Raw genomic sequence first — 17,884 nt, forward strand, 5'->3', positions numbered from 1 at the left:
CATTTGACTTCTCCAAAAACAACAAGTTGTGCTACTGTAATAATTTCACCTTTAATTCTGATGTATAAAAAGAACAAGCAATGTTTTCATAGCACTTGTGTATTAAATGCATCCTAAAGCAATTTGATAAGATAATTTTGCTTTTTATAGTTTCAGCTGTACAGTAGACTTCCTCTTATCCAGTCTCGCTGGGACTGTACCTTAATGCTGGATGAATGAATGGCTGGTTAATCAGAAAAAGCATACAAAATCACATTCATAGATTTTAACCACCTACCCCCCCCCCCAGACAGATTTTAAATATTGCTCTTATATTCCCACTACCAGAAATTATGCAGTTGAGTTTCCGTCATTTGGGGAATTCACAGGGGTCAACTCAACCAAAATGTGCAATGGAAGAGCCTCACCCTGGGGAAACCACCTTGTTGATCATGGTATTCCCCCTGCCAGGTAAGTACTTAGGTGATGCAGTAGTGCAGTGGTTAATGTTTTCACCTCACAGCAAGAGGTTCTCTGGTCCGATTCTCTGCTGGGGTGCCCTCTGTGTGGAGTCTGCATGTCCTCCCTGCATTTGAGTGAGTTTCCTCTGGGTACTCTGCTTTTCTCCCACATTCCAAAGACATGTGCCTGGAGTGTTTCTCCCCAGGCCTCTGCTGAAAATAGGCTCTGTCCTAGTCGGACTATCCCAGTCAGCAAATGTTAAATAAAAAAATAGACTTTGAAAGTTGCTAGAATACAGTATCTGTCTTAGCATGCATTTTCTGAAGGAAATTAAGTCTGAAACTCAACTGTTTGCCATTATTTAGTTATTTCAATCCTTAGTGATTTGCCAGAAAACCACAAATTTTATGAAGAATAGGCTAAAATGTGGACGCTCTGCAAAAATTTGGACATTTGGGAGGTATGCATACCTCTCGACCTCTTAGTACAAGAAATTTGGACAAAGTCTGAAATAATGGGGCTGCTATGGCTCAAAAATAGGGATACATTTTAAATATTGCTCTTTTTAACTCAAAAAGTTACTAGAATGACAGCATTTGTGTTTGAATGCATTTTCTGAAGGGTATGAAGTCTAAAACTCATACATATGTCATTATTTAGTGACTTCAATCCTCTGTGATTTGTCAGAAAACCACAAATTGTATGAGAAACAAACCAAAACTATGAGGCTAAATCTGGACAGTTGAGAGGTGTATTAAAACACAGACAGACAGAGACACACACACACACACACACACACACACACACACACACACACACACACACACCTACACACCTACCTTCTCTCTGCTCTCACACAGGAACATACACACACACACACACCTTCTCTTTCACACAGCAACAAATGGCTAGTTTAAATTCCACACATACCTACTGTCTCACACAGCAACACACACATGCACTTTATCTCTCATACTACGAACAGAGTGGCTAGCTTTAATCTCACACACAGACACACACACACACACACACACACACACACACACACACACACACACACACACTTACCCTCTCACTCTTTAAATTCTGAGTGTGAGTACTGTACAGGAATGTCACTCTTATCTGGTCTTGCTTTAATCCAAAAATGACTTGCAATATATAAAATAAAAAGTGCAAGTTCGTTCTGTTTCAATATTTTAACATTTTAATATTAAAACAATAAGCCGAGATATTCCAAACTGCCCAGAGCAGGCAGAAGTGTTGTTCTTCTCTGTTGTCTGTTGCTACAGCTATGGCAGAATTTGATGGCCATTTAAAGAGGAGTCCGGTTAAAGCGAGACCAGATAAGAGGAAGTCTATTGTATTAGGTTCAGTTTGCATCCCAGAAAGGGCCTTCATTTTTCTTTAAAACAATGTTTATTATTCTTTCCCAAGTTTTTACAAAGAATGGTTGCATATTTAGTTACTGCATATACAAGAGTACATCATGCATCACTGCTGTCTCACAGGATTTGGGCCTCTGACTCCATTTTTCACTGGGTTGTTTCCATTGTGGTGTCTGCATGTCCTCCCTACATCAACATGGATTTTTGTTGGGATCTTCTGTTTCTTTCCACAGCTGAAAGATAGGCCATTAAATTAAATGATATTCTAAATTGCCCATAGGTGTGTGTGTGTGTGTGTGTGTGTGTGTGTGTGTGTGTGTGTGTGTGTGTGTGTGTGTGTGTGTGTGTGTGTGTGTGTGTATGTGTGTGTGTATTTAACACTGGCAATGGACTACTGTCGAATACAGGACTACTTTCCTGTGGTATGCTTGTTGCTTGCAGAGATGGGCTCCAACATCCCAACCACACTGCAACAATATTGACCATTTCATTCATTTTCTAATATCTACTTTATAAAATAGGTATTAGAAAACAAATGAATGAATAAACATCATTGCATATTTTATTTGGGTCTATATTATAAAATTGACTGCTTAGCTTGTTGAACACCCAAATGTCGACAGTTAAACAGAGAAAGCTTAAAACCACAAACGGCCACTTCCGTGAAGTTTTTCATAAGGAAAAACTTCTCTTGGCCATCAGACATTAAAACAAACTTTTAAACCCTAATTAAGTGGGGGGTGGGGCTTCACCCCCCCATACCCCCCTAACTAAATATACCAACACCAAGATTGCTGTACATTGGAGAAAAGGGCAAATTTCCGATAATGGCCAAGTAAATGTTCCCTATGAAAAAAATTTGTGGAGCTGGCTGTTTCACTGTTTAGCTGTCAACATTTTGGTGTTCAATAAGCTAAACTTTCACAGTAATAATATAGACCCTTTTATTTTTGCTCCTGCAGACTATTATTTCCTTCAGTGTTGTCAGTGTACTGCTTAGTAATCGTTCCCCTGATTTTCCCCTGATTTTGCTTCTGCCCATAAATAATTCTGCATGCACTTGACGACATAAAAATCATTTATGTTAGTATTGCACAGCAGATATATTTTAATATTAGTGTATACCACATCTTATCTCATGGTGCCTTTACCCTGAACTTGAACACTATTTTTCTTTATATTCACTGAGGTCATAAATACTTTTATACATCAGTTTGATAGTGTAAAGAACATTTGAATTAAACAATACAATTAAATAATACTTCGCTAATTAATTTAAAATCATATTTCCGAAATATGTTTTCACCCATTTACTAAGATTTACATGCTTATTTTTTAGTGTTATAAAGCAGTTTCATGATGACATGGTGCAAAGAAGCAGAACATGGGTATCGTCATTTAACTGGTGGAGTTAAAAGGCTTCAGGGTTATAAAGGAACGTGTAAACCACTGATTACAGAAAATGAAATGGTACCTGATAGTGTAAGTGAAGAATGACTGACTAGGCTGGTGTGATGGAGCTCTTATTACTCAGCTTGGAAGAGTATGGATTGCTGTGGTTTGGGGCTGGAGGGTGATATTGTGATAGCTAATCTGTGCTACAACTATGTTTGTGAACAATGATGGGAGTGGGAACAAGGCAGGCACTAAAGGGAGATAAAAATATAAGTAGATATATCACTTTCATGATAAAAAGTGCAACATCTGTAGCTGTTCCCTTGCAAGACTATATCATTATCAAATAAGCAAGTCACTGCACCCTAATGACCTTCTGGGTATCCTGCTGCTAAGGAGTGATATAAAGCTATTTCCCTGCTAATTGGCCATTGCTTCTGGGGCTTTACAAAAAGAAGATATTACAGGATACATTTAATTACAACTTGTAAGGGGGGTACTGACATGAATTAGAAGATTAGAAGAACACCACCGCCTGCATATTAAATGACTGCATTTAAATGCATGAGTGATGTGAAACCTACCCTAAAATAAAATTCAAAGGCAGCGATCTTCTAGGTTTTTTTTTTTTGTGACATGAAACAATGAAAAAAGGACCCACTGATCATTAAGGATGCATGTCAAAGGCATAATGTAAGTATTGTAGAATATTATTAAATTCCCCTGAGGTGTAATTTAAAAGTAACACCCTACAAAGACGGGACAGTGGCTGAGAGCTCAGTGACTCAGACAGCTGAGCCCTCCAGTTTCAACTGCTCTTTGTTCAATAACTGCCTTCTAACTGTCAGGGAAAAGTACAGTTGTGTATACTTACAATAAATGTAGATGTTCAAGTGTATTCACTGTTGCAGTCATCACTTTTGGGTTATCTGCTTGCAGTAGCCCTCAGTAGGCCTGATTAACAAAGTCTTGGGTCCTGCATTGGTTGCTGTCCCTTCTTTCATGACGTCAGGTTGTCAGGGGTATAAAACATGCAGCCGATGCCATTACATCAGTTTTTCTTGCCCCAGATGTCAGGTGCCCCCTTAATGGGAAGCAATTAAATCTATAAATATACAAGGTTATACCTCCAACAAAAAAGCAAATACACCAAAAAGCATTTGAAGATAGTAAAGGAAAGTAGAGGTATATCCAAAAAAGAAAAAGAAGGGGGCTGGGGGGAGGGTAACCAGGACTGCAACAGTGAATACACTCGAACATCTACATTTATGGTAAGTGTACACAACTGTACTATGTTCTTCGCGTTTCACTGTTGCAGTCATCACTTTTGGGTAGATTCCCAAAGCTAAGGATGGGAGGAGGAATTTAAATAGAATTAGGACCAGCTAAAAGGCCCTGCAAGACTGCAGTGGCAAAGCCAGCTCTGGATTTAGAGAAAATTGGCAGATGGTAATGCTTGGTGAAAGTATGTACAGAACTCCAGGGAGCAGCTTTTAGGATGTCCCTGGTAGGGACAGCTCTGAGAAAGGCTGTAGCGGTAGCTGCAACCCTGGTAGAGTGGGGTCTGATCCCCTGTGGGATAGGTTTTCCATGGTGTTTGTAGCAAAAATGAATGCAATAGCCTATCCATTTGGAAATGGTTTGCTTTGAAATAGCCTTCCCCTCTGCCCCTGCAGCAAATGCCACCAGCAGTTGATCAGATTTCCTTTGAGGTTTAGTTCTGTCCAAGTAGAATCTAAGTTGTCTGTGCACATCTAAGGAGTGCAGAATCTGTTCCCCTTTGTTCTGTGGATTAGGAAAGAAGGTTGGCAAATGTATGGACTGATTAAGGGCCACACTGGATACCACCTTGGGCATGAAGGAGGGACTGGTCCTGAGTGACACCCTGTCCGCATGAAAGATGATGAAAGGCTCCACTGCCATGAGGGCATGTAATTCAGATACCCTTCTTACTGAAGTGATTGCTGAAAAGGAAAGCTGTTTTCCAAGAAAGGAATTTTAAGTCCGCAGAGGCAGCTGGCTCAAAAGGAGGAATGATGAGCTTTTCCAATACAAAGCTGAGGTCCCAGGCTGGAGTTGGAGCTCTCCTGGGTGGTCGTAGATTTTTGGCCCCTCTGAGGAACTGCTTAAGCAGTGGATGAGAGAAGAGGGGTGGTTCTGTGTTATAATGAGCTGAGATGGCTGAGGCATGATGAAGGAGAAAGACAGGCCCTTATGAAGCATCTCAGTTAAGTATTGTAAAATCTGAGGTAAACTGGGCACTGTTGTGCTCATCCCTTGAGATTGGTTTCAGGCACAGAATCTTTTTCATTTTTCAGCATAAGACTTTCTGGTACTAGGCCTCCTTGCCTCTAAATGATATCCATCACTGGTTTACTGAAGAATGGTAAAGGAGAAATTATGTATTTAGCCAGGCTGCAGGATTCAGTGTTTGAAGTTGAGGATGCAGAATTTGGTTCTCCTGCTGAAACGATAGAGTAGGAGTCTGAGGCAGATGCCATGGGGCCCACAGTGACACACTGCACATGAGGGGGTACCAGTGTTGTCGTGGCCAGCCTGGTGCAATCAAAATTGTCCTTGGTTTGTCTTGTTTGATCTTTAGTAGTACTTTGGAGAGCAAAGGCAGAGGAGGAAAGGTATAAACTGATAGGTTTTTCCAGCTGAAGGACAGAGCATCCACTTTCCAAGTTTGTTTGTGGGGAGTCCTTGTGCAGAATTTGTCCAACTGATAGTTTTGGGGGGAGGCAAACAGGTCTATATCTGGGCTCCCCCATTTGCTTGTCAACATGTTGAAAATTCTTGGTTTCAGTTTCCACTCGTGTAGGTCCTTGAGGTTCCTGCTTAGTTCGTCTGCCAGTGTATTTAGTTTTCCTGGTAGGAATTGAGCTTGTAAATGTACTTGATAGCTCAGGTCTGTGTTCCACAATGCCATGGCTAGTCTGCAGAAGGGGTAAGAATGTGTACCCCCCTGCTTGTTTATGTACCACATAACAGTGATGTTGTCCATCTTTATCATTAATTGTCCTGGAAGAATGTGGTCCTTGAAGGCTGTCAGAGCATTCTGTACAGCTAGCATTTCTTTTTGATTGATATACAGGTGAATTTGACTTGGGTTCCATTTGCCCTGAATGCACTTCCCTACCAGGTGGGCCTCCCATGCATAGTCTGATGTGTCTGTTGTTAAGGTTTGGGCGGCAGGGGGTAGTGTGAATGCTAGTCCCCTGTTTTGGTGGCAGGCCTCTGCCCACCAAAGGAACTCTAGGCGTAGGCAAGGTATGATAGGAATCATTGCTTCTAGATCCCGTGAATGTTGACACCATAGGCTTTTGAGATACCATTGCAGTTTCTTCATATGCTGCCTTGAATATGGAATTAGAAGAATGCAGGAGGCTATGAACCCCAAGGCTTGCAGTATTTGCCTTGCAGATAACTGGGTTTTTATGGCCACTTGTTTGAAGTAGGTTGTCAAATGAATCCGTTTCTCTGGCATGAGAAAAGCCATCTGGGAAGTTGTATTCAAGCTTGCTCCTAGGAATATAATTTGTTGACAGGGTACCAGTTATGATTTCTTTTCATTTATGGTGTACCCCAGACAAGTCAGTACCCTTTGAACAAAGGCCAGATGATTCAAAAGTATGTCCTGACTTTCTGCCTGAATTAGACAATCGTCCAGATATGGGTATATTTGAATATTTCTTTGCCTGCAGAATGCAATGACTGGAGATAGGCACTTTGTGAATACCCCGGGTGCAGTAGATAAGCTAAAGGGAAGTGCAGAGAACTGATAATGCATGTAGCCTGCTTTGAAGCATAGGTATCTAGTGCAAGACTCTCTGATAGGGATGTACAGGTATGCTTCTTTTAAGTCTAGTGTTGCCAGCCATGCATATCTGCCTAGCATAGGAAGCAGCTGGCGAAGAGTCAGCATCTTGAATTTTGGAATCACCAGAAAGGTATTTAGAGTAGAAAGGTCCAGGACAGGATGCCATGTATTGCCTTTTCTGGGTACCAGGAAAAGTCTTGAATAGAACCCTTGTTCCTTTTCCTCTTCTGGTACCAACTGAATAGCCCCCATGCTTAAGAGAGAGAGTACTTGATTTAGGGCCTCTGCCCACTGATTTGGGGGTAGATCTGGCCACCCCCTTGGTGTTGGTAAAGTGTGGAAGTGAAATCTGTATCCTTGGGACACTATATTTAAAACCCATTTGTCCTGGGTAATTAGTTCCCAGTTTTTCTCCTGCAGACCAATCTTTCCGCCTAAAGGAGCATTCATTTGGGAAGTGCTTGGAAATTTTAGAAGCAAGTCATTGAGACTTTTTTCCATAGGGGGAGTCTTACTACTCCCTGATTTGGGTGTGGAAACCCCCCACTGCTTAATTTTGTGTGTCCCCTGGGACTGAAACCTGGGGTTTCTGCTATGTCTGGGTTTGGTTTGAGAAGACCTTGAAGAGGCTGAAAAGGACCAATTCTTAGAGGGCCAGTGCCTACTAAATCTAGGATCTTTAACAGTTTGCATAGATTTAGCTTTATCTTCCATCTTTTTAAGAACTTCCTCAGCCTTGTTGCCAAACAGGCGGTCCTAATTTAAGGGAGCATCCATTTTCCTGTGCCCCTGTCTACCAGAGCCACAGAAGTGATCCCATGGGGTGAATTTCCTTTTTTCCATCCAATTGTCGAGATTTTTCTTAAAGAGGGCTAATGAGGAGTTTTGCTTGACATGAATTGGTAGTCTGTTCCAGAGTATGGGAAGTCTCTGGGACAGGAATCTATCCCTCCAGCATGTTCTGTTTATTGTGGTGGCAAGGTTTAGGTCCCTGGAGTGTGTGGCTCTGAGGGGATTGGGATTTCTTTAAGTGTAGCATGTCCAACAGATCGGGGTTTGACATGGCTTTGTATGTTAGGGAGAGGTCACCTCTGAGTAGGCGATAAGCGACGGAGTAGAGCTGGAGTTTTTTTAGATGGTCTGCGTATGGCATTTGTTTGAGGCTGGTAATCATCTTAGTGAGGTATTTCTGTGGTCTTTCTAGTTGTAGATGTCTTGCAAAGTACATGCCAAATGGGGCGTTGTACTCTATAATGGGTCTGAAGAGGGATGAGAGAGAGGAACTATGACCTCTTTTTTTCTGGAGATGAACTCCTTTGTGATGAGGTGTGCCACGTAGAAGGATTTCCTGACTACTGTGGCGATGTGATTACCAAAGGAGAAACTACTGTCTCACACTTTCAGTGTTTAGTAGGCTACCACCTATGTGGTAGTTCATGGGTACAGTGTTTTTCCTAAAGGGGATGACAATGAACTTCTTGGCATTGAGTTGAGGCCATTACTTTGACATCAAGCATCAGTCTCAGTGAGGCCCCTTTGTAGAATGGCAACATCATTAGGTGATTCTATTATGGCACCTAGTTTGCAGTCATCTGTGAACTTCATTAGCCAAAGACCTGCTGTATTAGCCTGGACTTCTGAGAAGTAGATGCCAAACAGGAAAGGACCCAGGACTGAGCCCTGTGGTACTCCACTTGTCACTGGTCTGAAGTTGGATTTGGAGTCAGCTACTTTCACTGTGTGGGTTCTGTCAGTGAACCAGTTGGCCACCCATCTTGTGACATAGGGATTTATGCCCAGTCTAGTGAGTTTATCTATAATTCCAGAGTGAGGGATGGTGACAAAAGTCTTGGCGAGGTCAAGATAGGCTGTGTGCACCACCTTACCCTCATCCATGGCTCTGGTGACTGCTACTAAGAAGTCAGTCAGGTTTAGGAAACATGACCTACCTTTTACAAACCCAAACTGAGTGGGGTCCAGAGTTTGGAGGTTACATATGTCCTTGTTTATAAACTCCAAGATGATACATTCCATGGGCTTGCAGACCAGGCTCATCAGGCTAATGGGGCAGTAGTTCCCGGGGTCCATATTGGCACCCCCTTTATAGAGTGGGATAATCGTCTCTGTGTGCCATTCAGTAGGCACAAAGCCTGAAGTGAGGCTATGATTGAACATGGTACTTAGGTGGGGTGCCAGTTCATTCTGTAATTCATGCAGAATGAAGCCTGGGATGTTGTCAGGTCCCATGGATGCTGTGTTCTTGGCTTTGGAGAGTGCGGCCTTTACTTGTGCAGATGTGATTACAGGGGCTTTGCATTCTTCTGGTATAGTGATGGGCCCTTTTGGGGGTGAGGGAAGTGAAGTTTGCACTGAACCTATCTGCCAGGATATTGGCAATATCAGTTGGTGCTGTATATCTAGTGCCATTGTGCTGTAGCTCAGAGAAGATCTGAGTGTCGCCATTGAGATTCTTGACATAACCGTAGAATGCTTTGCGGTTGTCTTTAGAATCAGTGGCAATTTTATTTTCATAACTAGCTTTGGAGGATTTTATGAGGGATCTCAGCTTCTTACTGAGGCTGACCAGGGAGTTCCTGCAATCTGGAGATTTTACTCTTATTTGCAACAGCTTCTTCCTTCTGTTGTAGAGTTTGTTCATGGCAGGGGACCACCAGATTGGCTTACTTTTTTTGGAGGATAGCATCTTGGTTCTGTTGGGCATGGCACGATCCATGCACTCGTGTATGTGCTTATACAGTGCATTTGTATAGGATTCAGCAGTCGTACCTCTATTTTCTGTCTGTATGGGTGTCGTGAAGCTTGCCACTTCTGTCTTAAGAAGCATGAAGTTAGCTTTGGATTCGTTTTTTTAAGGTGGTTTCTTTAATGAGGGTGAGGTGGGAGCAGGATATTGATGTCTAGGGTGATTAGCTTGTGGTTGGATCTGGACAGCGAGGAGTTGACCTCTGGCGTGGAACATCGATTGCCCATATTGGTAATGACCAGGTCCAGGATATTGTTGCCCCTGGTGGGGGTATGGACAAGCTGATCCAGGGCATTGGAATTTATGAATTCCAGAAAGCATTGAGCAAATGAGCTAGTACATGAGTAGTTTTCCCAGCTGATGGTGGGGTAGTTGAAATCGCCCATTATTAGGGTATTGGGCTGTACCTTAATATTACCCAGTATATCAAGAAATGTGGAGTGGGCATCCTGGGGCATGGTTGGGGATCTGTAACAAGCTACAACCTGGATTGCAGTCTTGCCCAGTGTTAGTTGCACTTGGATAATTTCGGATGCATTATGTTGACCAACTAGTCTGGAGGTGTGGCTATCATTAATGAATATGGACACACCTCCTCCTTTGGTGTTTCAGTCCAGGTTAGGTGGCCGAAAGGTGTGGTATGAGTTATAGCCTGGTAATGCAGGGGTGCTCTCTGGAGCCTTGAACCAGGTCTCCATCAATGCACAGATGCCGATGTTCTCCACTTTAAGTAGTGCCTCAAGTGAGTGCATTTTGAGGTTTAGACTTCTAGCACTGAGTAGCATTTCCCTCAGATTTTGCTTGCTTATACCTGCTATGGTGGTGAGTTTGTCATTTGAACCTTGCCTAAAAAAGGCACTATAGGGGTGGCAAGAGCCTTAGCCAGTATCCAGAATCTTAGGGGTGACAGGTGCAAGCTATCTCTGGCAAAGCATCATGGTTTGTTGATCATGTTGTCCCAGGCAGACAGACACTGGATCCCCTTAGAATGACACCAGAAGCTTAGCCAATTGTTGAAGTCAATCATTTTGTCTTTGTATGGTGGCATCATTTTGGTCAATGGCAGGATGCTACTCAGGGCTAGGGTCATACCTACCTGGGCTACATGATCCAAGAGCTCCTCCATGTCTCTTTTCATGTAGTCCAGGGAGGTATGTCTCAGGTCATTTACCCCAACATGGACAATGACAGAGTCATATTTGTACTTGTTGTGGAGTGACCTGAGTGCTTGCATTATGTGGCGGATCCTGCCACCTGACAGGCAGCTGACAGTAACTTTCTTCTTGTTTAGCCTGGTGAGTGGAACATCAGCGTGCCTGACTATAGAGTCACCTATGACTAGTGTGTTGGGTACGTGGTTTTGCCTTATGAGCTGAGGTTGAGTGGCACACTGATTTTGTGGGCAATGTGTCATTTGGGTAGCGTTGGGGGTGGTGGTTGCTTGTGTTTCAGCTTTGGAGGTCTCTGTTGTTTGGGTAGATTTTTATTGAGAACCTCCGCAAATGTAGGTCTGTGTTTTGTGTTACTATGTGTGGGTTTACGTGGTGTAGGTTTTGATGGACTATGTGTTGAGTGTGGTGTGGTGCAGGTGTTTACCTTCTCCTCTTGACTGTCTAGTACAGTCTTGGTTGGAGAGAGCTTGGCTTCCAGTTTGGCTATATAAGTGCATGTCTCACAGGTTGTAATGCTGGGTGGTAGGAAGAGACGGTTGTCAGTGTACATGAGGCAATTGCTACATTGTCCCAAGATGCCCAGATTCATCAGGTGAGCAGGGGAAAATACCGAGAACTGAGCCTTAGACATGCCTGGATAGGTGCTTATTAATTTAAATACTAAAAACTGTTTTCCTCCTAACAAGTGAGGAAAGATGAGTGCTGCAGTAATTTGTAGATTATTTAGCACTTATAATGAGTTTTGAACAAGTGCTGAGCACAAGGAAACAGTTTTTAGTGCTAAAACTAGGAAACTGGCTAGTTCTAAGGCAAAATTAGAAGAGCAGACTTTCTGGCACCGGGAATAGTTTAACCCTAGTTAAACGGTGCTATGCTATGCACAAAACTGTTCAAACACGGGTTTTTAAACAGAAAGATGAAAGTGATAGAAATAGCCCAAAATGGCCAGTAAAACTACAGATTCTGAGCTGAAACCACTCCTCCTGTGACAGATAGGCTACTCAAAGCTCACCACTCTCACTGATGAACAGAGAAGCTTCCTTCTATCTTAGTAAAGTCTGGGCAACACAGAAACTACAAAACAGCCCAGAATTCAGCAAAATATGAAAACTGGACTCTGCTGGTTATAGGAAGGTGGGAAACGAGTAGAAAGATAGGATTTTTTTTTTGGGGGGGGGGGGTTGTTTGTTTTTTTTTTTTTTTTTTTTTTTTTTTTTGCTTTTTTCAAAAATTAAAACAGATACAGTAAAACAAACACTTTTAAAGCAGAAAAATTGCTATTGCACTTGAGTGTAGCCCTCAACAGTTCAACAGTTGAAAAACACTTAAAAACGATTAAAGTGCAAACAGTATCAGAATTAAAAAAAAAGTTCAAATAAGTGGCAAAGTTAATAAAAATGCTCAGAATAGTGTGGCTAGTGAAAATAAGCAATAAAAAGCAAAATATAGCTACTTAATCCACTCAAAGCCTCCCTTTTCTTTCTCTGCTGCTTAGCACTCTGCAGGACACCCAGACAGGATCTTGCTGAGGTAATACAAGCTCAAAAAATACGCAAACACTGTTTTTTAAACATTAAGATGAAAGGGATAGAAATAGCCCAAAATGACAATAAAACTACAGATTCTATGTTGAAACCACTCCTCCAGTGACAGATGGGCTGCTCAAAGCTCACCTCTCACACTGATGAACAGAGAAGCTTTCTCCTATCTTAATAAGGTCTGGGCAACACAGAAACTACAAAACTGCCCAGAATTCAGCAAAATCTGAAAACTGGACTCTACTGTTTATAGAAAGGTGGGAAACTAGTAGAGAGATAGGATTTTTTGTTTGTTTTTTCAATAATTAAAACAGATACAGTAAAACAAACACTTTTAAAGCAGAAAAATGGCTATCACACTTGAGTGTGTAGCCCTCAACAGTTCAACAGTTGAAAAACACTTAAAAACAATCAGTTAAACCAATTTTATAAACTGTAACACCACCACAGTAATAGGAGGGGACCATTTTCATAACAGATGAGAAAACAGCAAACAATGTCAGCAAGTAGATAAAATAATTTGGTCAGGCAAAAATTAAGACAATGCAGAACTCTGAAAAGTGCCAAGAAATAAACTTATCAGCGATATATTTCCATATTGTTTGAGATGCACTCCAGTCAGAACACAAGGAGATTCTAACAGTGTATGCAGGAATTTACAAATAGGGACTATTTTTAAATCAGCAAACCTTGAAACATTCAGATAACGCAAAAGCTGTTACACCAGTTTTATAAACTTTAACACCACCACAGCAATAGGGAGGAACCAGTTTCAGAACAGATGAGAAAACAGAAAGCAGTGTCAGCAAATATATAAAATAATTCAGTCAAGCAAAAATTAAGACAATGCAGAACTCTGAAAAGTGCCAAGAAATATACTTATCATCGATATATTTCCAGATTGTTTGAGAAGCACGCCAGTCAGAACAGAAGGAGATTCTAACAATGTATTTCAGACATCTACATATAATTTCAAACAGCATAAAGAAATACAATTCTACAAAAATAAGCTTTTATTTTGGAACAAAAAGTGAAGTTCAGTCCTGTTTTCCTGGTTGTGAGTATGGTTTGTCTCACAAAATCTCCCACTTTGGGCATTTGAAAAGGCAGCAACCACAGCTTAATAAACAAATGTTAAAAAAATCCAGCTTTCATGTGGTAGATTGCACTGTGTTTGTTTTTCTGTGTCATTTTATAATTTGCATATTAGTAATAAATATGTCACAGATGAAATGACAACATCTACAATGACAAATAAATTGCAGCTTTACTATGGGACCTGGTGCCTTAAAGGTCAGTGATCACCATACTAAGTTAGTATGATGGAGTTGTCTTAACTCAGCCTGTTATCCATCTTCAACCCCTTTTTTTCCATTTTGCACATGGGGTTAGCATGTCACTTCAACAGTGATGATCATCTCAAGCCAAGGTTTACACCAGCAGGTGGCTAGCCCTGCTGCAGTAGTTCACCTGTACCACTCATACCTGCAGCCAATTTAGAGTGTCCAGTCCACCTACTGCATATGTCTGTGGAATGTGGGGGGAACCCACAAAAAAGACATGCAGACTATACACAGAAGGCACCCCAGCCAAGAATCAAACCAGAGAATCTCTTGCTGTGAGGTGACAACACTAACCGCTGCACCACTCAGCCTGTTATCACAGACTTGCAATATTATCTGTACATTGAAAACACAGCTATGCAGACAAGATGTATTGGTGGTGTTATCATTATTCTAAGGCCATGACATGGTTTCACTGGAAATTGTGCTTCTATCAACCAGCTCTGCAAACTGCAAACATGCTAATATCTAAATCTGTACAACAGAACAGGTATTCACAAAGCATGTCACATGACCGTGCCTTTTGCCTGACACGTTTATGTCAATTTTGACTTATAACACAACTGATAACTTTGCACTGCTGTAGGGACGTCTGGCATATGTTTTGTACAACCAAAGTGAGGTACACCACCATCAGCATGTTTGTCCTTCCAGACATCCTAGTCACCCAGTATATCTCTTAGTATTGGCTTTCACTTTTCCTTTCATATAGTGACACCATTTCTGATAGCTATAATGTGAGGTAATTAAATTAAACTTGTATGATTACTTGTTTGCTGGCATTTGCCATTGTATGGCTATTCATTGTATGTTCTACTCAGATTAAACCTGCTGTACTAGATCACTGATTCCTGGGTCTCTCTAGGTAAATGACCCTATGCTTAATAGAGTTTAAACGGTCAAAAAAAGAAAGCAAAACACACTACATTTCCTCCATTCTTTTGACAGTAAGTAACTGATAAAGAGTTTGTTTTGTTGTGCTGACATGAATTTGGTGTTTCTGTGATAGAAACTCACCAGCCTCCAAAGGTCTTGCATATGAAGAGTTAGATTGTCCAGTGATACCTGCACACTATGCACAGAATCACCCATGTGTCCACAGTGTGCTGAATGGTTACCTTCTCCACATTTGCTGTGCAATCCAATAGTCTATCTATCAGAGCACTCAAAGAGTATGGGTCTTATTACTGAACTCTGCAACTGCCTGTAAGACACTCTAGCATTAATATTTTCAGTTCCATTAACTGCTATCACATGTCTCCTATTCATTACCCAAGTGGATATAGTCTGGGGAATTTAAGATGGCAGCGGAGTGATAAGCAGTTTATCTCTACTGCTCCTACTGACCACTGAGAATATCAGAAACTTAACCTGCTGAATATGAACATTTTCACTTTAACTTGGCTGAAATGCTGCACAATCAAGTTGTTCAGAAATGGGAGCCTTTTGAGAGTAAAAAGATGCTTTACAAATGTAAAAAAAAGCAGCTAAGTATGAAGACCTGCCCAGACTGCCATTATATTTAATTAATAACAAAGAAAAGGATGCTTCTACCATGCAAAAAAGTACTGAAAATTATTTAAATATAGCAGACAATCAGGAAATTATACTAAACAGGACACGATGCTAGAGTCAGTAGAAGATATTACAGCATAGCAGCCTATGCCATTTGTAAATAAGCCTTTTTTTAGATAGAAATTGTCATTATCAAGAAAAATGCTTAACTAATATAAATATTAAAATGAACATCAAACCTTTTAAAGACAATTCAGTGATTCTTTCAGAAAAAAAAAACAGATGAATCTGAGTATGAGAACTTTATTAAATAAAAAGAACTAAGCACCCTGGCAAATCACCTTCAAAAGTTACATCATAAGGCTTAGTTTAGTCATTAAATAATTCAGCTATATGTGTTAGACCAATTAAAAACAGAATCAAGTTAACAAGAAAAACATGAATTAATGACACAGCAAAACTAACCCTCTCACAAACCCTTGGGAAAACCTTTTTTAAATCATGTTACACTGTATTAGTTCATATTACTATCTAGAGGCCATATAAATACGATATATAAACAATAATAAATGCACTTAATAGAAATAACTACCAAACAAACCAAGTGAGCGACAGTTAGAAACTCCAACAATAAAAACAACATGGACTGCCACTAAAATGTCTGAGCACCACAGAGTGCATGTCATATTATGGACGAAAGCGCTAAGCCTATTTTTTTTAATTAACCTTTTGGATCTAACGTCTCTGGTGTTCGGACATTTTAGTGACAGTGTGTGTTGGTTTTTACTTAATAGAAATTTACCTTCTTATAAATACAAATTGATTTAAAGGGAAATAGTCTTGGAATAAATATTTCTTTAAAAGTTAATGGTTTAAGCCTTTAGGTTCAAGTGCATCATACTCAAAAATAAACCATGCTTCCTTTTTTAACAATGCTTCAGAAATATTATAAAGTAATTTAAAAGAAAAAAAGAAGAGATGCATAATAAAAATGTTAGCTGCTCAAAACTTTTCTTATGAAATTCAAAAATATGCAGTGCCATCAGACTTGTGGCTTTAACATGTTTTACATCAAGTATATGTTCTTGTACCCACTTTTCTACTGGTCTGCTAGTTTGTCCTACGTAATATTTATCACAAACACAACCACTGCAGTTTTATAACAGTCAACATTACCAGGGCGAAAATAAACTTGTGTCCATTTGTATAAAATTCACCCCTTTATCTACATATATGCAAATAGAACAGCATTTTCAAGAAGGGAAAGCAGGTTCCTCTACCCTCAAATAAGAATGCACCAGAAATATACCTGGAGAATTATGATACAACATTATTAAGTTTAAATTCTTAAAAGATTCCTCAGAATGGTGTTGTCAAAGAATATGGGTAATCCCTTCTACAGGAGGGGTATACTGTGTAATAAAATGTGTACCCTCCTTTTAAATTTTTTCTCTCCCCTACTCTTATATGACATAAAATATCTAATATTCCCTACGCTGTTCTGCAATCATATCCAAGTACCACACATTACACAATCTCTGTACTATATTATCAGCTAATTCAAAAAATTCTTCTTCCTTAGAACACAAGCCACTTGCCCTAAAAGCTAACAGAATATACTGAATGAGTATTCAAAGCGTCCAAAAAGTATTAAGTGCAGTAGGTTTGCTATACATAGTCAAATTCATGACACCATTTTTAATAAAAATCTACACATCTCAATAAAACATAACTTCTTTATATATCATATGAGTAAAGGGGAAGCACAGATTTTTATTATGTAGGTGTATCATAAATTTATCAAACAACCTAGGTGTTCCCCTAAAAATAAAAAAAAATAAATCCTCTATAAAATGCCTATGAAAACTACATTATTTTTATAATAAGAACGCCGATTAATAAATGTTTCCTCAAATTTTCCAAAAAATAAATTTTCAGCATGATGCCAGGGTAATCCTATGGGCTAGGCTTGTAAAGGCTCCAGGGCCATTAGCCTAGTACACACCTATGAACCTATAACTCAGGGCATATTTGGCATCCACTGCGTTGCTACAAATTTGCTTAAAATAAAAGCAAGTATCAAAAGGAAAACAATTATTAACTAAACAAAATGAATATCTGACACTGTCCATCTCTAAAAAAGTACACTATGGCTTCTATTCCCTGTTCATACTGAATAAAAGAATACGAAAAAGAATACTGCCAGGGAACATTCTTAATAAGCCATAATAAATGCAAGCTATTGTGTATTTATGAAGCCAGCTGGAAACATCATATCTAGAAAAGTTCCCAATTTCTCTAGGGGACCTTCTAGATGGGAAACTATAGCTTTCCCAGGGGAATCACTTGTACTCTCATGCATTTTGGGAAAAGCATAACAAAAAAAAAAAATCATCCCTGAAAAGAAGCACCTTAGACCTCAAAGTGAGATCTTGAAGAAACAACTGATCTCAGAACTTTCAGAATGTTGCCTACAGCTCAAAAAGTATTTATCTTCACTTCTGGCCC

At 40.1% G+C, this 17,884-nt stretch overlaps 1 non-coding gene across 1 annotated transcript; it reads right to left on the reverse strand.

The window, feature by feature from the left end:
- Positions 1-286: 286 nt before the first annotated feature.
- On the reverse strand, positions 287-458 carry LOC122809814. Its single transcript, XR_006365954.1, has one exon. It is a non-coding gene; the product is annotated as a U1 spliceosomal RNA (small nuclear RNA).
- Positions 459-17,884: the final 17,426 nt, after the last annotated feature.

Source organism: Protopterus annectens, chromosome 8.part0 (genome assembly GCF_019279795.1).
Source record: "Protopterus annectens isolate FY-2018-M chromosome 8.part0, PAN1.0, whole genome shotgun sequence".
NCBI classification, from domain to species: Eukaryota; Metazoa; Chordata; order Ceratodontiformes; family Protopteridae; genus Protopterus; species Protopterus annectens.